Source organism: Camelus ferus, chromosome 2 (assembly GCF_009834535.1).
Source record: "Camelus ferus isolate YT-003-E chromosome 2, BCGSAC_Cfer_1.0, whole genome shotgun sequence".
NCBI classification, from domain to species: Eukaryota; Metazoa; Chordata; class Mammalia; order Artiodactyla; family Camelidae; genus Camelus; species Camelus ferus.
In genome coordinates, this window is record NC_045697.1 from 18,569,266 (window position 1) to 18,588,212 (window position 18,947).

An 18,947-nucleotide genomic window follows, 5' to 3' on the forward strand; every position below is an offset into this window, starting at 1 on the left:
GCTTCCCAGACTACACTGTTGTGAGTCATTTCAAAGAGGCCCAAGGATATTTACATCCATATGTACGTAATGAGTGTATGTGCCCTAAATGTACTCAGAATGACTACACATTGGTTTTGTGCTTGCATTTAACATAGTGGGCATTTCCTAAAGAAAGCAGTAAGTAAAATGAAGTAAAGATTATGTGCAAAGAGGTCTGAGCTGGGAGGCAGGACCCCTGGGTGCTAGTCTGCTCTGTCATGAATACCAGTGACCTTGACAAAGGAACTTGCTCTTTCAGACTTTTTCTCTTCTGAAAAGCCAGCAGGTTGGGTTTTATGAACTCATGCTTCCTCCCAATCGTTAGAGACACGCTGATGGCATGGTTTAAGACTGGATTACCTAGCAACACTGAAATCAGCAAAGCCTCAAGGTGGAGCTGATGAGGAACCAGCGTCTGCGTGGTGGTGGCCCACCACTCACACATAGGTGCTCCCCACCTGGCCTTAACATGGTCTGACTGGGATGGGTGTTTCCACTTGAGCATCATGTGAATTTTTTCTTTAACATTGGAGGCAAAGGAATAATTTTAAAGAACCAAAGCAAATCTACAGGTTTAAACGAATCAAAGTAAATCTCATACACCTTCTTGAACAGGAAGTTAGGCCCCACATATTCCATCTCGATAGATGAAACACAGGGGTTGGGTCCTCGCTGCCCTTCCTTCTTTCCAGGGAGCGGTTAAATCTTCTAACTACAAGTCATTGGCAGCAAAACCTCCCTGTTGGCCTGTTTTTGTGTCATCCTTCTTGGCCTACCTACTTGTCCACCTGGATTTGTCAACTTCTGTGGGTAGGAGCATCTCTGGATTTTCTAGGAGGGGGCTGGCTGGAGGGCTTCCTCAGGATTCTGCTGCCTGGATTCAATCCTGATTTTTCAAGCTTCACATCCTGCTGCTGTTCCTTTTCCTTTTGTCACCACTTCTGTCTCTGTAGTTTCACGTTCCTGTAGCCCATCACTCTCCCTGCCACAGACAGGTATTTCTTAAACTTGAATGATGAACTACTCATTCTATTAGAAGAAAAAAATTCTCGTGGCTTTCCCACCATTACCACTCTGCTGAAATTAAATGATTTTCCTTTTTATATCACCTGGACATGTGCAAATATAAAAATAGATTAAAAAAAAAAAAGTTAGGTTTATAGTCCTCACATGATCTGTAAGACCAAAACAATCTTACAAACAAAGTACAAACAACACTACAAAATCTCAGCTAACAGCAGGAATTTACTGTGGCAGACAATGCTGTTTTAAATTGCTGAAATTAAACTTCTGTACAGTCTGTGACTGTGGTGTGGGCTGTCAGAGCATGGACTCATAGAGTGTGGCACGCCATTGCCACCGTGTGCCACGTGGGAACCCAATCCTCCCATCCTTGTCTGCTGTCCACACTACTGCCAAGCCCTCCTTTGTTCAACACGCCAATGAGCCTTTGCATATCATAAATGCATCGTTTACATATTTCTAAATAAAGGTGAACAATATGAGTATTTGATATGCATATATACACAGTGAAATGATCACTGCAGACAAGTTAATTAACGTATCTTCTCATAGAGTTACTTTTGTGTGTGTGTGATGATAGTATTTGAAATCTACTCTCAGCAAATTTCCAGTATTTAATACAGTATTATTAGCAATAATCATCAATGCTACATTGGATGTCTAGATTTATTCATCCTACATAGCTCTAATTCATCCTACATAGCTCTAGTTGTGTCTATAACCAACACTTCCCTGACTTCCTCACCTCCCTGCCCTTGGTAACCACCATTCTCCTCTCTGCTTCTGTGTATGACTTTTTTAGATTCCACATATAATTGAGATAATGCAGTTTTTTTTTCTTTCAATGTTTGGCTTGTTTGACTTAGCATAATGTCTTCCAGATTCATCTATGTTGTTGCAAATGATAGATCTCCTTTTTTAAGGCTGAGTAATTTTTCATTGTGTATATATATATATCACAGTTTCTTTAGTCGTTCATCCATCAATGGACAACTTAGGTTATTTCCATGTCTGGCCATTGTGAGTAATGCAGCAATGACTATGGGACCACAGACATCTCTTTAAGGTACTGATTTTACTTCCTTTAGGTACATACACAGAAGAGGAATTGTTGGATCACATGATAGCTCTATTTTTAGTTTTTTGAGAAACTTTCATACCATTTTCCGTAACGGCAATACTAATTTATATTCCCATCAACAGTGTACAAGGGCTCCCTTTTCTCCACAACCTCACCAATATTTGTTACCTTTTACTTTTTTGATAATAGCAATCCTGACAGGTGTGAGGTGATACCTCACTGTAGTTTTAATTTGCATTTCTCTGATGATTAGCGATATCGAGCATTTTTTCATATAACTGCTGGCCATTTGTATGTCTTCTTTGGAAAAATATATTTTCAAGTCCTTTGCCCACTTTTTTAATCAATTTGCTTTCCTGTTTTTTGTTTGTTTTCTTGTTTTTGTTTTGCTTTTTGCTATGAGGTGTATGAGTTTATATATTAACCCTTTATCAGATATACAATTTACAAATATTTTCTCCCAGTCCATAGGTGTCCTATTCATTGTCTTGATTGTTTCCTTTGCTGGGCAGAAGCTTTTTAGTTTGATGAAGTCCCACATATTTAATTTTGCTTTTGTTGTCTAAGTTTTAGGTGTCATATCCAAAAAAATCATTGTGAAGGCCAATGTCAAGGAGACTTTCCCCCCAAGTTTTTTCTACAAGTTTTACAGTTTCAGGTCTAGTCTTTAAGCCATTTTGAGTTGAGTTTTTGTGCATAGTATAAGCATCTGATTTCATTCTTTTGCATGTGGATATCCAGTTGCCCCAGCATCATTTATTAAATGATAGTCCACCCTAGACTATCCTTTCCCCATTATGTATTCTTGGTGTTCTTGTCAAAAATTCTACATCATTTGCATATTAAAGTCCTCTCTGTTCTTTTCCCCTTAGCCTACAATAATGTGGGTTCAATGCCATTGTGATAAAGACACAAATTCAGGCAGTGGACACTGTGGCACTGCTAGGTTTCAAGGTTATAAAATGGTTGAACTGCTTTTCAAACTAAATCACAACCTAACAGTGGGTCATGAAATTAATGTATTGTGCGCAAAAAGCATGTTCCAAAAAATGATATAGAGAAAACCATAATGGGATTATCATCTCACACCTGTCAGAATGGCTATTATCAAAAAGACAACAGAGAACAAATGTGGGCGAGGATGTGGAGAAGAGGGAACCCTCATGCGATATTGGTTGGAATGTAAACTGGTACAACTACTGTGGAAAACAGTTTGAAGTTTTCTCAAAAAGTTAAAAATAAAACTGCCATACGATCCAGCAATTTCACTTCTGGGTATTTATCTAAAGAAAACGAAAACACTGATTCAAAAAGACATATGAACCCAATGTTCACTGCAGCATTATTTATGATAGCTAAAATATGCAAGCAACCTAAATGTCCATCAATAGATGAATGGATAAAGAATATGTATTTTATATGAATATTACTCAGCCATGAAAAAGAATGAAATCTTGCCTTTTGCATGACAACATGGATGAACCTAGAGAGAATTATGCTGATAATGCATGAGACAGAGAAAGAGAAATACTTGTGTTATTTCACTTATATGTGGAATCTCAAAACAAAACAAATAAACAAACATAATCAAACAGACACAGAGTCCTAGATGCAGAGGACAAACAAGTGGTTGCCAGAGGAGTGAGGGGTGGAGGGAAGAGAGAAATAGGTGAGGGAAATTAAGAGGTACACACTTCCAGTAACAAAATAAATGAGTCACAGGCATTAAACGCACAGCGTGGGGGATATAGTGAATAATTATGTAATATCTCTGTATGGTGACAGATGACAACTGGACTAATCATGGTGATTATTTTGAAATGTATAGAAATACTGAATCACTATGTTGTGTAACAGGAACTAACATGGTGTTGCACATCAATTATGCTTCAAAAACAAACAAACTCAGAGAAAAAGAGATCAGATTTGTGGTTACCAGAGGTAGGAGGTGAGGGAAGCAGTCAAAAGATACAAACTTCCAGTTATAAAATAAATAAGGGCTAAGGATGTAATATACAACCTGATAAATATAATTAACACTGCTCTACGTTATATGTGAAAGAGAATAAATCCTCTCATGTGTGAGTCTTCATCACAAGGAAAAACTTTTTTTTCCTGTTTCTTTAATTTTGTATCTATATGAGCTGATGAATGTTTGCTAAATATATTGTAGAAATCATTACATGATGTATGTAAATCAGCCGTCATGTGGTGCACCTTAAATGTATACAGTGCTGTATGTCAATTATATATCAACAAGACTGGAAGAAAAATAAATAGATGAATAAAATAAAATTAGATTAGATTAGATTTAAAACAGTGAAAATTTTTTTAAATGAGAGAGGAAAAAAACATCAGCGTGTACCACATGGTGTCAGAATAAGTATCATACACAGAAAATTGTTTCACACACACACACACACACACACACACACACACACACACACAGACGGGACAAATGCAAAGAGACGCCAGCATCACCTCCAGAGCAGGGCCCTGCAGGCCCACTGCAGTTGGCTGAATAACGGCTCCTGACAATATCAGGTCCTAATCCTTGGTATCTGTAAATGTTACTTTATAAGGAAAAAGGGGTTTTGTAGAAGTGATTAAGTTAAGGGCCTTGAGATGGATAGATTATCCTGGATTATCTGTGTGGGCCACACTCGCAAAATCATAAGTGTTCTGAAAAGAGAAAGGTGGAGGGAGGTTTGACAGAGATAGAAGCGCAGCCCTGTTCACACCTTGGTTTGGATCCAGGGAAACTGATCTCAGTGTCTGGCACTAAGTGTCGGCTGTTTTAAACCGCGCGGTCCGTGGTCATCTGCTACAGCAGTAACTGGGGCCTGCGGCAGTGCCCCTCCCCTCGCCTCTGCTGGCGGTTGCCTCCTGGGCTGGGCGAGGGCGACCCCAAAGGCGGCACCAAGTCTATCAGGGCGGTGGGGACAGGGACACTTAGGGGGCTCAGAGCTACCTGCCAGCTGGCTTGGAATATCTCCATATTTTACAACTGGTGCAGCAGCACTGGTCTGGGTGGGCTGCCCGTCAGCTCTCCTTAGGCGTGCGTGAATATCAGTGTCTGGGAACCAGGTCGTCATGTAAAATGCATTCCTTCTGTGGGTGGATGCCCAAAAACAAGGTGCAAGGCCACTAATCCAGACGACCCAGGATATGCTTAGACTGACTAACTCTTCTTTTCAGGTCGCCATCAACATGAAAACACGAAACTTAAATATCCTCACAGAGAATCTGTGGACTCCCAAGAATCATCCGCAGGCGCTCCAGGACCCTGGACCCCAGTATGAGAAACTCAGTAAAATCAGCTTCCCTCCAGCATCAGGCCAGTATTTATCCTTTTAACACCTTTTGCACCTTAAGCCTAGTTTGTGTGGGCTCGTCCACCCCCAGGCTGTGCCTACCTGTTCTTCCTTCTTAACCTGCTTTTGGCACCTGCTCCTCAACGTGGCCCTGTCGCGTGGGCCACCTGCCCAGCAGGGCAGGTCTTTGGCCTCGGTGGACCTGCCCTTAGCTGTGCGGGCTGGAGCCACCCTGACCTTCTGCCCTCACCTGCCCTCCACCTGGCTCGGCCTCGGGGCCTCACAGTCCTTCCGGTCCCGTGAGCCCCTGGTTCTTTGCTGTCAGAGGACTCACTCATCTCAGCCCCATGGTCTCAGAAGCAAAGATTTGAGTAAAATGCTGCTTTAAAAGCAAAACAAAACAGAAACATTGCCTCAGGTAAAACAAGCTTCTTTCTCTGAGGCCTGTTTTCTGCTTCTCCTTGGCTCTCAAACTGCCACATCCCATGTCTGGCTCTGATGCAAGAAGGGGTGGGGTCCCTCCCTGACAAGCAGGAACTGCGCTCGCGCCCCAAACGCCCCTATCTCAGCCGAAAGGCCTTTCTCTGCACTTCTGAGTTCTTTTTGTCTTGATCCATCATAGGTGGGTTTTACTACTATTATTATTCATAGTTCTGCCTTCCTTTGTAGAAGAAAAGCTTTGAGCAACAAGTACATGGAGTTCCAATCCCTGTGGCACCTGAAACGCCCACCTCTTTCCCATTCTGGGTCACCACAGACTCCAGCTCCACCTTAGGGACACCAGAGGTCCAACCCTGAAACCTCCCTCTGCGGGACCCGAGTGTCCTTTTCTCTCGCCAAACCATTTCCTTACGTGTCCACCAACCAACCCCATTGAATCATGAATGTAACCAGGGCAGCACTGACCTTCACATACTGTTTTCATGTCCATCTGGCCATCTGACCCTCACCGCACTCTTGGATATTGGTTATGTTTGCATCACTCATTTTATAGATGGAGACATTGGGGCTCAGAATTCCAGAGACCCATTACTCTGTGCGGGTCATCTAGTAAGTGGCAGAGCTGGCTCTGGGCCCACATCTTTTGACTCTAGATCCTGTCCACTGTCCACTCCACCCCTTTGCCTTATCCTCTGTGTATAGTAAAGTTAAAATGAAGGAGAGAGAAGAGAGGACTTCTCCATCCTCGCCCTCCAGCAGGGGCCGCCAGCCTGGAGTCACACAGAATCTTCTCGACCCTGAAGCTGAAAGACCTTATACGTGGGCCTTACTCTCATGGGCAAGGCATGGTGTGAGGCGCCCAGGAAGGTCCGCCTTCAGCCTAGAACTTGACAAGGTGGCTGAAACCAGAACTCCACTATTAGAGTCCATTCCTTTTGTGTCTCAGCGTCACGGGGCAGCAGAACTTTGGGATCAGACACCTCAGGATTCCAAACTCATTTCCACTCCTTAGCTGGGTGGCCCTGGGCGAGGCTAGCCTTTCTGCAGTTCTCACCTACGTGGTGGACAGGCGTTGTTACATAATTTGCACAAGCCCAGTGAAAGTGAAACTATGGGGCCTCCTCATTCAGAAGTTAAGAATTTCAGAGATGGTGACAGCAGAGCATTAAGCCAAAGGTGGGGCCCTTCTAAGCATGGGAGGTTCCATCCATGAAGTCAGTCCTGAGAATAGGGGGTTGTTCCATGGAAAGGGTGTTAGGAGAATTTGATGCTTAATGGAATGTTCGATTCCTTTCCTGTCAGTCTCCAGTTCTCCAGCCAGAAGACCCATTTGGGGCGTTCCTGCACAGGCAGGTTCCCAGAACTTTCCTAGTCCATTCCGATTCCTGGGTGGGGCCCAGAAATTTGTGTTTTAACAAGGATCTCAAGAGAGTCTGATGGAAATGACAACCTCCCTTTAAGAATTTAGGCAGTGAGCTTTTTTAACTAGCAGTTAGTTTCCTGAATGTGATGGTTTTATAAACCCCAGTACGCAGCTGACCCAGTGGCCCTGGTCCCCTGGGTGTGCCCTGGAGGAAACAGCCACAGGTCTGTGAACTTAAACAGCCAGCCACCAGGAGGGTTCATGTCCGGCATCCCTGGTCTGTGTTGGCATGAAGCATCCTCAGCTGAACAGAACTCCCCCTGAGGAACAGCCACCCAAGCAGGGGACGGCCTGTGTCTGCCTTGTTCCTCACCGCGCTTCCACCCTGAGATCCTCAAGCAGTCCTGCTGCTTCTGGAATTCTATCCCCCCGGGGCTCTGTGGGTCCTGGAAGCACCTGCTCTCCCCTCAGTGCCCTCCGTGTGCCTCACAGGTAGACCAGGTTTATGTCTAAGTCCCCTTCAATTTCCAAAGGAAAACGGGGCTTCTTTCCTGACATGGGATAGAAAAGCATCTTGGAGTTTAGAAATCCTGATTGCCTCCTTGTGGTGAGCAATTTGCATCCCTCACTTCATTTAAGCCTCACCACAACCCTCTGAGGAAGGATCTGCAACCCCATTTTACAGATGAGGAAGCTGAGGAGGACTTGCGGCCTTCCCTCATAGGAAGTGGTGGACTTTAAATACAACCACTCTGCAAGACAGACAACGCAAATGTTAGCAATCCTTATTTTATGGCTGAGGAAACTGAGGCCCCAGTGGGTTAGGCGATTCCCCAAGCATGAATGCTATAAGCAGGAGAGCTGAGATTTGAATCCTAGCAGCCTGACCTCAGGCCCCAGGGTCTTCCCAGCTCACTCACTCTGTGCTTCTCCAGATTGTCTTCCCTTCATCCTTGTCTCAGTCTGTTCAGGCCATTATAGCAGGACACCATAGACTGGGTAGCTTATCAACAACAGAAAGTTATTTCTCACCATTCTGGAGGCTAAACATCCAAGATCAAGGTGCCAGCAGGTATAGTGTCCAGGGAAGGCCACTTTCTGGCTCACAGATGGACCCTTTTCCCTGTGTCCTCACAGGCAGAAAGGTCAAGGGCACTGTCTAGGGTCTGTTTTCTAAGGGCACTAGTCCCTTTGGTGAGGGCTCCACCTTCATGCTCTAGTCACTTCTCAAAAGTGTCCCCTCTAAACCATCACACTGGGAATGAGGTTTCAGAGTATGAATCTGGGGAGGGGGACACTGAGTTTCTAGCAGCCCTCTTTGGCAGAAACCAAAGAGGCTCTCTTCTGGGTACTTAAGGGAGGAGCTGAATTCAGCGGGAAGGAGGGAGCCTCCGCTTAGTGAGGGCTCGTAGCATCCTGACCTCCGCGGCCCACACACAAAAGTTGCATCAGCCTCTGTTGGAGAAACATCTCTGGCACATCCTCGGACCTGAAGAGGTCGGCCCCAGGTGTGGTGGTTGTCTCTCTTCCAGGGCCACACCTGGCTGCTCTACTCAGGGAGGAAGGTCAGATGTGGACCTAGCTTCACAATCCAGGAAGCTGGAAGGATCCCTTCTTTCCCAGGGCACCATACCCAGGCCTCCTGCTCCTCCTCTCTCACCTCTCCCCCGTGCCAACCAACCTCACCCACTGCCACCCAGGCTGCCCCAAAAGTCCCTCCTTGCGGACTCCCACACCCCCAGCTGCCACTCCTGCTGCCGTGGTGAGGAAATTGGAGGGCAGGTCCCCTGGAGTGACCCAGAAGCAAGGAGCTGCGGGGGAAATAACAGACCCAATGGCAGTAGATGTTGCAAGAAAACAGCTCGCTGCTGGAGCCCCAGGGAGTGCCTCCACCCTGGATTGCCCTGGCAGCACCCTGCGGTGGTCAGGCCTGTCAAAAATTTAGATGACTTAGATGGAAAAGAGAAGTCAGTCATAATGGGCACTTAGAAACATCATAATCATCATCCTCATCATCATTGCTGGTGTTTTTACCACGTATTTTGTGCCACGCACTACTCTGCACAGTAATCTATTCATTGAGCATTTAGCACGTCTAATTTCTTTACTCGTCTTATTTCAATGACCCTAAGGGGCCAGGACTCTTACTCGCTCATTTTGTAGATGAGAAAGTTCAAGCTCAGAAACCTAAAGTCATTTGCTCAGAGTCACACAATCAGTAAGTGGTGGACCTCAAACTCAAATCCAAGTGCTCCTGGCCCTGAAAGCCTATATTCTACTGTTTCTGTATCTAGCAGAGTCACTGCTAGAACTAGACAACGCAGGTGGAATGCGGCTTAAGCCTACTGAAACTCTTAGCAGCAGTACAGCTTCCAAAAAAGTTTGCAGTGATTCATTACAGGGGTCACCGAAAGGGAGAAGCAGAGGTAGTAAGGGGAAACAGCAAGGTGGATGCAACTGCCAGCAGGGCAGCCCTAGAACCAGTAACTCGGCAACTGCTCCTTATACCCCGAAGGCCAGATTCATCCAATTATTCCCCAGTCTACACAAAGGAAAAATTAGGCAAAACCCGAAAATGGGGCTTTAGTTGAGATTTGGGGAACCATGGGTGGCTAGTTAATGAACATGGACAACACCTGTTTCCCCAAACTGTAGTTTGTCAAGCCATCAGGGAGGCCCATCAAGGAACTCACTATGGGAGGGAAGCCCTATATAATTGGCTGGTTGAGATCATGGTGACCCCGGGCATGAAGAGCACAATCAATGGGGTAGATGAGACCCGCCCCATTTGCTCAATAAATAACCCCAAGACCAGACCCCTCCAGAGGCCCCCAGATAAGACCCATTCAGACCAGAGGAACATATCCTGGAGAAGACTGGCAGATTGATTTCACAATCATGTCATCATCCTCTTAGGACCAAGCAACTCCAGGTATCTCTTGGTGCTGGTAGACACATTTCCTGGGTGGACAAAAACATTCCCCACTAGAACTGAAAAGGAAGCTGAAGTGACTAAGGCATTACTAAAAGAAATAATCCCCAGGTTTGGGCTCCCAGGATCCCTACAAAGTGATAATGGTCCAGCATTTGCATCTCAAATGGTGAAGCAGATAACAAGTGCTCCGGGCATAAAATAGACCTTGCCCTACTCAGCCTCGGGGAGAGCAGAGAGATCCCATCAGACCTTGAAACCGACCTTAGCCAAGCTATGTCAGGAAACTCAAGAAAATTGGGTTAAGTTGCCTCCCATTGCCCTGCTCCGCATGCCCTTAGTCCCAAGGGATAAGTTAAAGTTTAGTGCATTCGAATTCATGTATGGTAGACATATTCCCCAAGCCTGAGAGAAGGGACACCTTAATGTCCCTGAAATGAAACAACTCAAGTGTGCCATCCAGGTAGGAGAACCGTGGAAGCTGTCAGGGAATACGGTAACCAGGTGCTATCCACACCCACTGACCTGGCCCTCCACCCCTTCCGGCTAGACCTACAAACCTAGAAACCCAGCAGTTCACAAAATCAGCTCATTAAGTGAAACGGACTCCACTTGGTGATCCTAACTACCCATTCTGCCTTGAAGTTGCAGGGGATCCCTCCGTGGGCACATCGCCCTCCAGTGAAGAGACCCCCGAGCCCCAGCCAGAGACAATGGACGCCCCTAACTACTTGTGTGAACCTCTCTTCCTAGATTACCAGGGAGGCTCTGTGTGCTGGCCAATACTGCTTTTATGTCAGTGCAGGTAGCTTGGATGGAGAAAGTGCAGACAGATCACTGGAAGACACAACTTAGCAGACAGAAGTCAGCCAGCCTCATCTGGCCAAACAAATGCAGAGCGAGGTAAAACAGGCCCTCCCCAGCGGCACTTGGCTTCTACCTTTCCTGGGCCCTTTCACAACCATTGTTCTCTTACTAATATTTGGGCTGTGTGTCTTAAATTGCCTGGTGTCCTTTGCCTCCAAAAGGTTAGAATCTATAAGACTTCCAATGGTGGTCACTCAGGGCAACGAACAGTCAGGGCGAAGGCCTGGGACAGCCAAACAGATCTAAAGGCAGCTGGAAAGAAGTTCTGCTTGTCTCCCTGGGGTTATGACAATGCCCAACTCAGCAGGAAGTAGTTACGGAGGACAGACCATCGCCCCTCAGAGCCCCTCAAGAATGAGGAGCAGGATGAAAGGCAGAGGAGGGATTTGTCACCAGCAAAGCCCACTGGGGTCCCTGGGAAAAATAAGATGAAATTTAGGTGATAAGATAAGGTCTAACTTCTCTTTTTGTGCTTAGTCTAGTTGCACTTGCCTGTAGAGGGCTGTGTGCAGAGGCCTTGCACGGAACACAGAGGGTTAGAGCTCCCAGCTCGGAACTGCTGCGGCCACCCAACGCTGCTGCTCTCGGGCCATGTGCAGAAGCCCTGCGCATGCGCCTCAGTTCACGATGGCGGGGGCAGGCCATGCGCAGAGGCGCTGTGCCCAGCGGTTAGCTCCGCCCCCTCCCAGCAGCCTAGATCGCTGCAAAGCAGCCCCGCCCATCGCCTGCTCTAGAGCTTGAGCTCACACCTCTCCATTCTTTGATCAAAGAATAAAACTTTCCTTCCACTTCTGAACTCAACTCATTCTCGTTCTATTGGTGTGAGTGACTCTGGGCAGGAGGACCCTTGTTGGGGCCCAAATCGAAAGGCTCAGTAACAGGAGCTAAAGAAGACACGGTATCTTCCCTCAGAGAGTGTGAGGTCTGACACTGCATAGCTATCGTGACTAGCATGAAACAAGACCCTGGAACAGCCAGGGAACCATCCTGTGAAATCTACGGATAAAGCCCACGCTGTGGAATGCAGAAGGAGAGAAATGGGGCCCTGGTGCCTTCGTTGCTGGAGCAAACCTTACCTAATGTCATCCCAACCACCAGACTTTTTAGTTATTCTTATGACTAAACAAATATCTTCCACTATTCAAGCCAGCTGGAGTTGGATTCTCTGTTATTTACAACAGAATGCTCTGCTACATCAGTCCCCTTGCTGCTCCTCTCCTTCCTTGTCCATTGCTGGAGGCCTCTTTCTCACAGGGAAAAAAGGAGGGAAGAAAAGAGGAAAGGATTTCAAAGCCAAATCCATAGATTTGACTTCTTGGTAGCTGCCCTGGAAAGAGGTCCAACAAGGGATACTTGGAGCTGTCAGCCAGAGTAAGTTCTCAGTTATTTGGAAATGTCAGTGGTCCATCCTCTCCCTTCTCCCACAGATAATCAAGAGTTGGCTGAGAGTGCTGATCCCCACCGAGCACAGCCAAGGAAATATCACTGCTCTGGAATCCTGAGTCTTTCCAGAGGTATAAACCATCATGTTCAGAATGAGTTCCAGGGCCAGGAGCAGAGGCCACCTCATGTTAGTGACCCATCTGGAACACCTCAGGCCACCTCACAGACACTAGGAGAGCAGCGTGTAAGCACCTCTGCTTGCTCCTCTTCCTCTGTGCCCCAAAGGACAAGATGAGTTAAGGCCTGAAGGCCAATCTCACCGACCGATGAGAGTCAATACAAGAACCCAAGTGCACAACACAGCCCTTCCTGGTAGCAGGATTTCAGACAAAGCGTGAGGCTTAGTGGATCCTTGAAGTGCCAGGCAAGAAGCTGGAGACAACCAGGACCACCTGAAATTGCTCTGAACCCAAGATGGGAGAGAGAGGGTGGGCCTAGGGGACAATACAGTAATAGTCCACAAGCCAGGACATCCAACAGGCTGGGCCAGCTCAGGGGCAAATCAGGCAACTGCCAGCACCTGAAGTTCCAAGAGAAGGGAACACATCACAGCAGCAGGGTGCTGGGGAGATGGTCACTACCCAAGGGGTGTGTCCACGAGGGGTAGAGCCCCAACCGCCAGTCCCCAGCTCCAACACATACTAACTGGGCTCCTCAAAGAATCTCTTAGAGATTCAGTTTCCTCATCTTGAAAATGGGAGTAATAATAATTCCTCCCTTATGAGATTGTTTTGATAAGTAAATGCGTGTTAAGTGCTTAGGACAGTGCCTGGCACACAGCTGAACTCAGCACATGTCAGCCCCTTGGCTACTGGGGCTAAGGGGACTGGGATCCAGTGGGGAGGCTGGGAGGGGGAAGCAGCAGTGAGCAAAACAGGAGCCTGATGCTCGCCCCTCTCTAATCATTCAACACTTGCACTTACAGTGTGCCAGGCTCCGAGCTAGAGACGCAGAGGGGCCAAGGAGCGCCACTACACTTCCAATTTAAGAGCTGTGTAATCTTGGATATGTTCCCCAACCTCTCTGTGCCTTTAGTTCCCATCTTTTTAAAAAGTGGAGATAATGATAACTTGAATTGGCTAATATGAGTGAAAGCACTTAAAACAGTACTTGGGAAAGGCCACACAAGTATTTGCTGACACTGTGCCCATGGCCCTAATCCACATTCCTCCAGGCCCTGCAGCTCTCCCCAAGCCTCTGAGCTCCCAGCTCAGACACGGGGGCCTTTTTAATTGCCCAGTTACAGCTCAGACTATGGCACCAATCACACATTTACAGAGGGCTTCATGTATCCATTTAGGATTCTTTCGGTTACAAGTAGCAGTAAACCTGCCCCAAACCAACATCAGCAAAAATGAGATTTTATGAGCACACATTACTGAAGAGTGCATGGCTTAGTTCAGATGCTCAAAGGGTGAGGTCAGGCTCTGGTGTCACTCTGTCGACTTGGCTCTACTTGGTGTGCTAACTCTATTCCCAGACTGGGATCTCTACTCATGGTCACAAAATGGCTGCCAACAGCGGCAGGAGCTGCCCCCTCCCTGGCTCACAATTAGTGAGAAAAGAGTCAAGCTGCTTCCCTACAGGCTCAAATGAAATCCCTCAATCCAATCTCTTTGCCTCTGACTGGCCTGACTTGGTCATGTAGTAGTCCCCAGTGTTTTGATTAGCAAGGTCTGGGTCAGGGGCCACCCCTAGAGCCAGAAATAAGGCCACATAGACAAACTCCACATACTACCCTCCACCAAAAAAGAAAAAAAAAAAAAAAAAAAAAAGAGTTTGCGATATTTGAGAATTGCAGAGGAGGATTATAATAAAGGAAGGAAAATTTCTTCTTCCTTAACATCTCCCTCTAAGCAGTTCCTCACCTCTTTCCATCCCCAAAATGAGAGTCAAGGCAAGTTGTAGCTTGACAGAGAAGAATCCACACTTGGAAATAAGACCGCCTTGAGCAAATTCTGGCTGCCTGGCTGGCTGCCTCTGCGACCCAGGGCAACTGACTTTTCCTCTTTGGGCCTCAGCCTGCTCGTCTATAAAACAAGACCAGTAATCCTATGTACTTCACAGGGCTGTTGTGAGATTAAATGAAAGAATAAGGCCCGTCTGGCCCACAGTAAATCGTGAATTTGCACTGGAAGTTGTTCTTAGTGAGCAGATGCTCCTACATGTCTGCTCCTGCTCACTCAGCACTGGGCTGTGGGCTAGCAGCCTCCAGAGGAGAGAAGGGCGCAGGGACGGCCCTCTGTGACTGAGTGACTCCCTCCTGAGAGTGGGGTCAAGAGTGCAGGACCCAGGAAGGCCAGGCTGGAGCACAGGCCCAGGGGTGGGAACCCAACAATGCCAAGGAATTCCTAGGGAGTGCTCCCTACCCCCAAGTTCAGAAGAAAACCACAGCATCTCTTTTTGCCTTCACAGCCCTCTCTCCTGAGGGAGGCAGTGAAACACATGATCCAAATAAGGCCCAGAGCTGTGCCGGAATTTGCATGCAGAGTGTTTATATAGATTTGAACCTCTCTGTTGACTCGCGGCTTAGACCTCCAAAGCCTTGTAGTTCATGAAAGTTTAATGTTCTGTTTCATGATGTTCCTTGCCATCGGTAAGTGGCTCTGTCAGCTCTTGGAAGAGAAACTTCCCTCTTCAGGGTCTATTTCCCCTGCCCTGAGCTGGAGAGCCCCGTTGCTAAGGGCATCTGTTCTGTTTGCTTACGAGAAGTACAGATGTGAATAGTCACCAAGTTGCCTCTTTTGTTCTGCTCATCTGGCAGCCGGGGCAGCCGGCTGATGTAACAGCTGCAGAACACTGGGGCTCCCCGAAGGGGGAAAGAGAGCAAAGAAAAAAGCCAAACGTACCCCAGGAGAAGATGCCAGCACTCAGAGGCCTCCAAGAATTGGACCTAATCTTAGGAAACTCACTCCACATCACTCCGATCTGCATGGAGGCTGCTGGGATGCAATTCAGCTCAGCCCACCTCCGTGGAGCCAGCGCAGGGCAGCTGTCAGGGGAAGATGGTGGCTCAGAAGGATCAATAAGATACAGTTTCTGCCCAGGGCGGGAGTGGGAGGTTCCTGGCAGGGGAAGAGCTGGCTTTACTGTGAAATAGTCTAAATTGCCAAGTATTCATTTGTGTCCCATCCCCATCAGAGGATCAGGTGCTCAGATCTTAACCTGAGCTAAGTTATTTGTTCAAGTTAAAAGTACAGACTTGTCCTGAGTAACCAATGGGTTTCCTGCACTGTGAAAGCACGAAAGAAAGAATAGATGTGCAAGAAATATTTGTCTATTTGCTGACTCCCTCTGAAGTATACACCCAGATTAACTTTATAGAGCACAATAATGCCATAAAATAAGGAGAAAGCATAGATGAATATTAGTCCAAATCCAATCACACCTTATCAGCTCCCCTCGCTGCCTCACTTGTCCAAAGCACCATTATCTCTCACCTGAGTTATGTCAGTTACTCCCTAACTGGTTCCCTTTGACAGCCCGTCCCTTTTTCAGTTTATTCTCAACACAGCAGCCAAGATAACCTGTGAACACTAAGTTATATCACGTCATTCTTGTGCTCAAAACCCTCCCATGGCTTCCCATCTCACAAAAGGCAAAAGCCAAAGTTTTCCCAGGGGATGACTTTCAGGGCCCTCGGTGACGTGTGCCCCCCACTTGTGGGGCCACCTTGAAAATGGCTCCCACAGCCCCTGCACCTCACATCACATGAAGTAGAGGTGCGTTCTTCCTTGTGGAGCCTCAAGACACTGCAGAATCACTAATGAATAAACAACTATGATTTTTGTGAGTTTACGGTGGTTTTTTACACAGCAAGAGATAGCCATTAAGATTTCAGAATTTTCTTACAAGTTCACTGCAAAAAAGATTCAAAAACCGCTATTGCAGAAAAATATTTAATGAACAGATAAATGCTTCATTGTGCATTAAATTTCAAAAGGTTATAAGACAGTATGTATAACACAAAAAATATTTTTTAGTATGTAAGTTCTCTGTCAAGTTCTCATGTAGCTTGAATTTTTAGTAAATTCACTTCCATAGTAGGTATAAACAAGTTGCAAAATGCGACTCAAGACTTTAACAGAATTGCCAGTGATTTGTTTGTTCTGCTTTCTTTATAGAGGGAAAGAGAGGAATAGGGAAAGAAAAGAAATTCTTTCATTTATTTCTAAACCCCCTACAGTCTAAAGCAGACATTATCCTCGAAATCCCAGAAAGGAAATGCACAAAGAAATAGAATAAGTTAATTCTTCGGCTGAGGTACCAGGAGCCCGGTTTCTGATGACTTAGGAAATTTGGATAAATTTTCAATATTTTAAAATACATTTTGTTATATACTGCTGGCAGCAGTGGTGGTGGTGGTGGTGCCCTTGACCCAGCCCCAGATAAGACGCGGTTCCATTGTGTAGTCTGGGAGACCAGCCTGGCTACGGAGCAGGTGAAATCGGTCCCTTGTGTTCCTTCCTGTGATTTCTTAACTCTTTTTTATGTGTCTTTAGTCTAGTGCTTGTCACTGCTCCTTGCAAACAGAACAGGTCTAAATCAATACAACCACACTGAGTTTTCAGGCAGCTAAAATTTCATTATTTTTTACTAAGCTTCCCTTACCCTGGCATTGATTTTTTTAACATTTTTTATTGATTTATAATCATTTTACAATGTTGTGTCAAATTCCAGTGTAGAGCACAATTTTTCAGTTATACATGAACATATGTATATTCATTGTCACATTTTTTTCTCTGTGAGCTACCATAAAATCTTGTGTATATTTCCCTGTGCTATACAGTATAATCTTGTCTATCTATTCTACAATTTTGAAATCCCGTCTATCCCTTCCCACTCTCCGCCTCCTTGGCAAGCACAAGTTTGTATTCTATGTCTATGAGTCTTTTTCTGTTTTGTATTTATGTTTTGTTTGTTTGTTTTTGTTTTTGTTTTGATTCCACATATAAGCGATCTCATATGGTATTTTTCTTTCTCTTTCTGGCTTACTTCACTTAGAATGACATTCTTCAGGAAGATTTTTTTTTTTTTTGAGACAAAACGCAGTAGTTTACATTTTTCTGAATTTCATTTCATCTTCATTCTTGTTTTCAATGGTGCTCCCCAGCCTGTCAAGTCCAACTGAACCTTAGTTGGATGACCTGTCATACAAGCCATTCCTCTCTGCCTTAGGTCTTCTGGAAATTTTACAAGTATGTCTTGGGGTGTCTTCATTGAGAAAATTGCTGAACTTTTAAACTCTACTGGAGTGGATGGAGCCTTCCTGCAGAATTTCATAGTCATTTAAGTGTTTAAAAATTTCACGACCTCTACCAGAAAATTAATAGTGTCAGACACCACGCTTATCTCTGTAACTCTGTTGCTTTGATGTTGTGCTGCTGTGCACAGAAACATGTGCATATGTGCGTCCAGAAGAAAAACACCATAGCTTTATGAGTTAAGTACTGCTTTGACTCAGTTTACACTGGAATTTTTTCTCCCGGTGAAATGTAAGTTAAACTTAGTGTTTGTCACCAATAAATGGTAATACTTTTTTAAAAATAGTGTCAGACAAATAGGTAGGAACGATGTAAGCAGGGGTAAGGTGACTTTAAGACCAAGTGTCCACAGCCCCACCCAAAGTCAATATGAAACTCCCCTGAGAATCCCTTCCCTTCAGTTACTCTTCCACAAAGGCACTAGCCCTTTTTGAGGTCCAGTGCAAATATCTGTTCTGTATTTATTATTCTAACATGTCAACGTCCTCTTCCTATTTGCCATCATGAGCTCTTTTGAGGCAGGGACAATTGTTGTCATTTGGTTAAACAGAATACAGGATTAGGGGCTTCTCAAATGCTGGATGGGGAAAAATGGGATGAGTCACAGTAACATGCAGGATGTTTCTATAAAAACCTCTTTTAACCATTTAATAAACATAACAGATCAATGGAGAAGGAAAGGATTACTCAGTAAACAATGGCAGGATATTCATCAGACATCTTGAGGAGGAAAAATGCTATTTCAGCCTTAAATTCATACCATGAATCAAAATAAATTCCAGAAAGATTAAAGAGACAGATGATGCAAACGCAAATCATTAAACAGACATACAGATCAATGGAACAGAACTGAGAGTCCAGAAATAAATTCTTACATTTATTCTTACATTTGTGGTCAATTGATTTTCAACGAAGGTACCAACACAATTCACTAGTGAAAGGACAGCCTTTGTAACAAGTGCTGCTGGGACAACTGGATAGTCAGAGGCAGAAAGATTCTTCCCTCCACGTTAAACACTAAATTTAACCCAAATTGGATAGTAGACTTGAATGTAAGCGCTAAAACAATAACACATTTAGAAGATAACATAGGAGAAAATCTTCAAGACCGTGAGTTAGGCAAAGATCTCACCAATATGTCACCACGAGTATGAGCCACAAAAGAACAAATTGATAAGTCGGACCTCATGCAACTCAA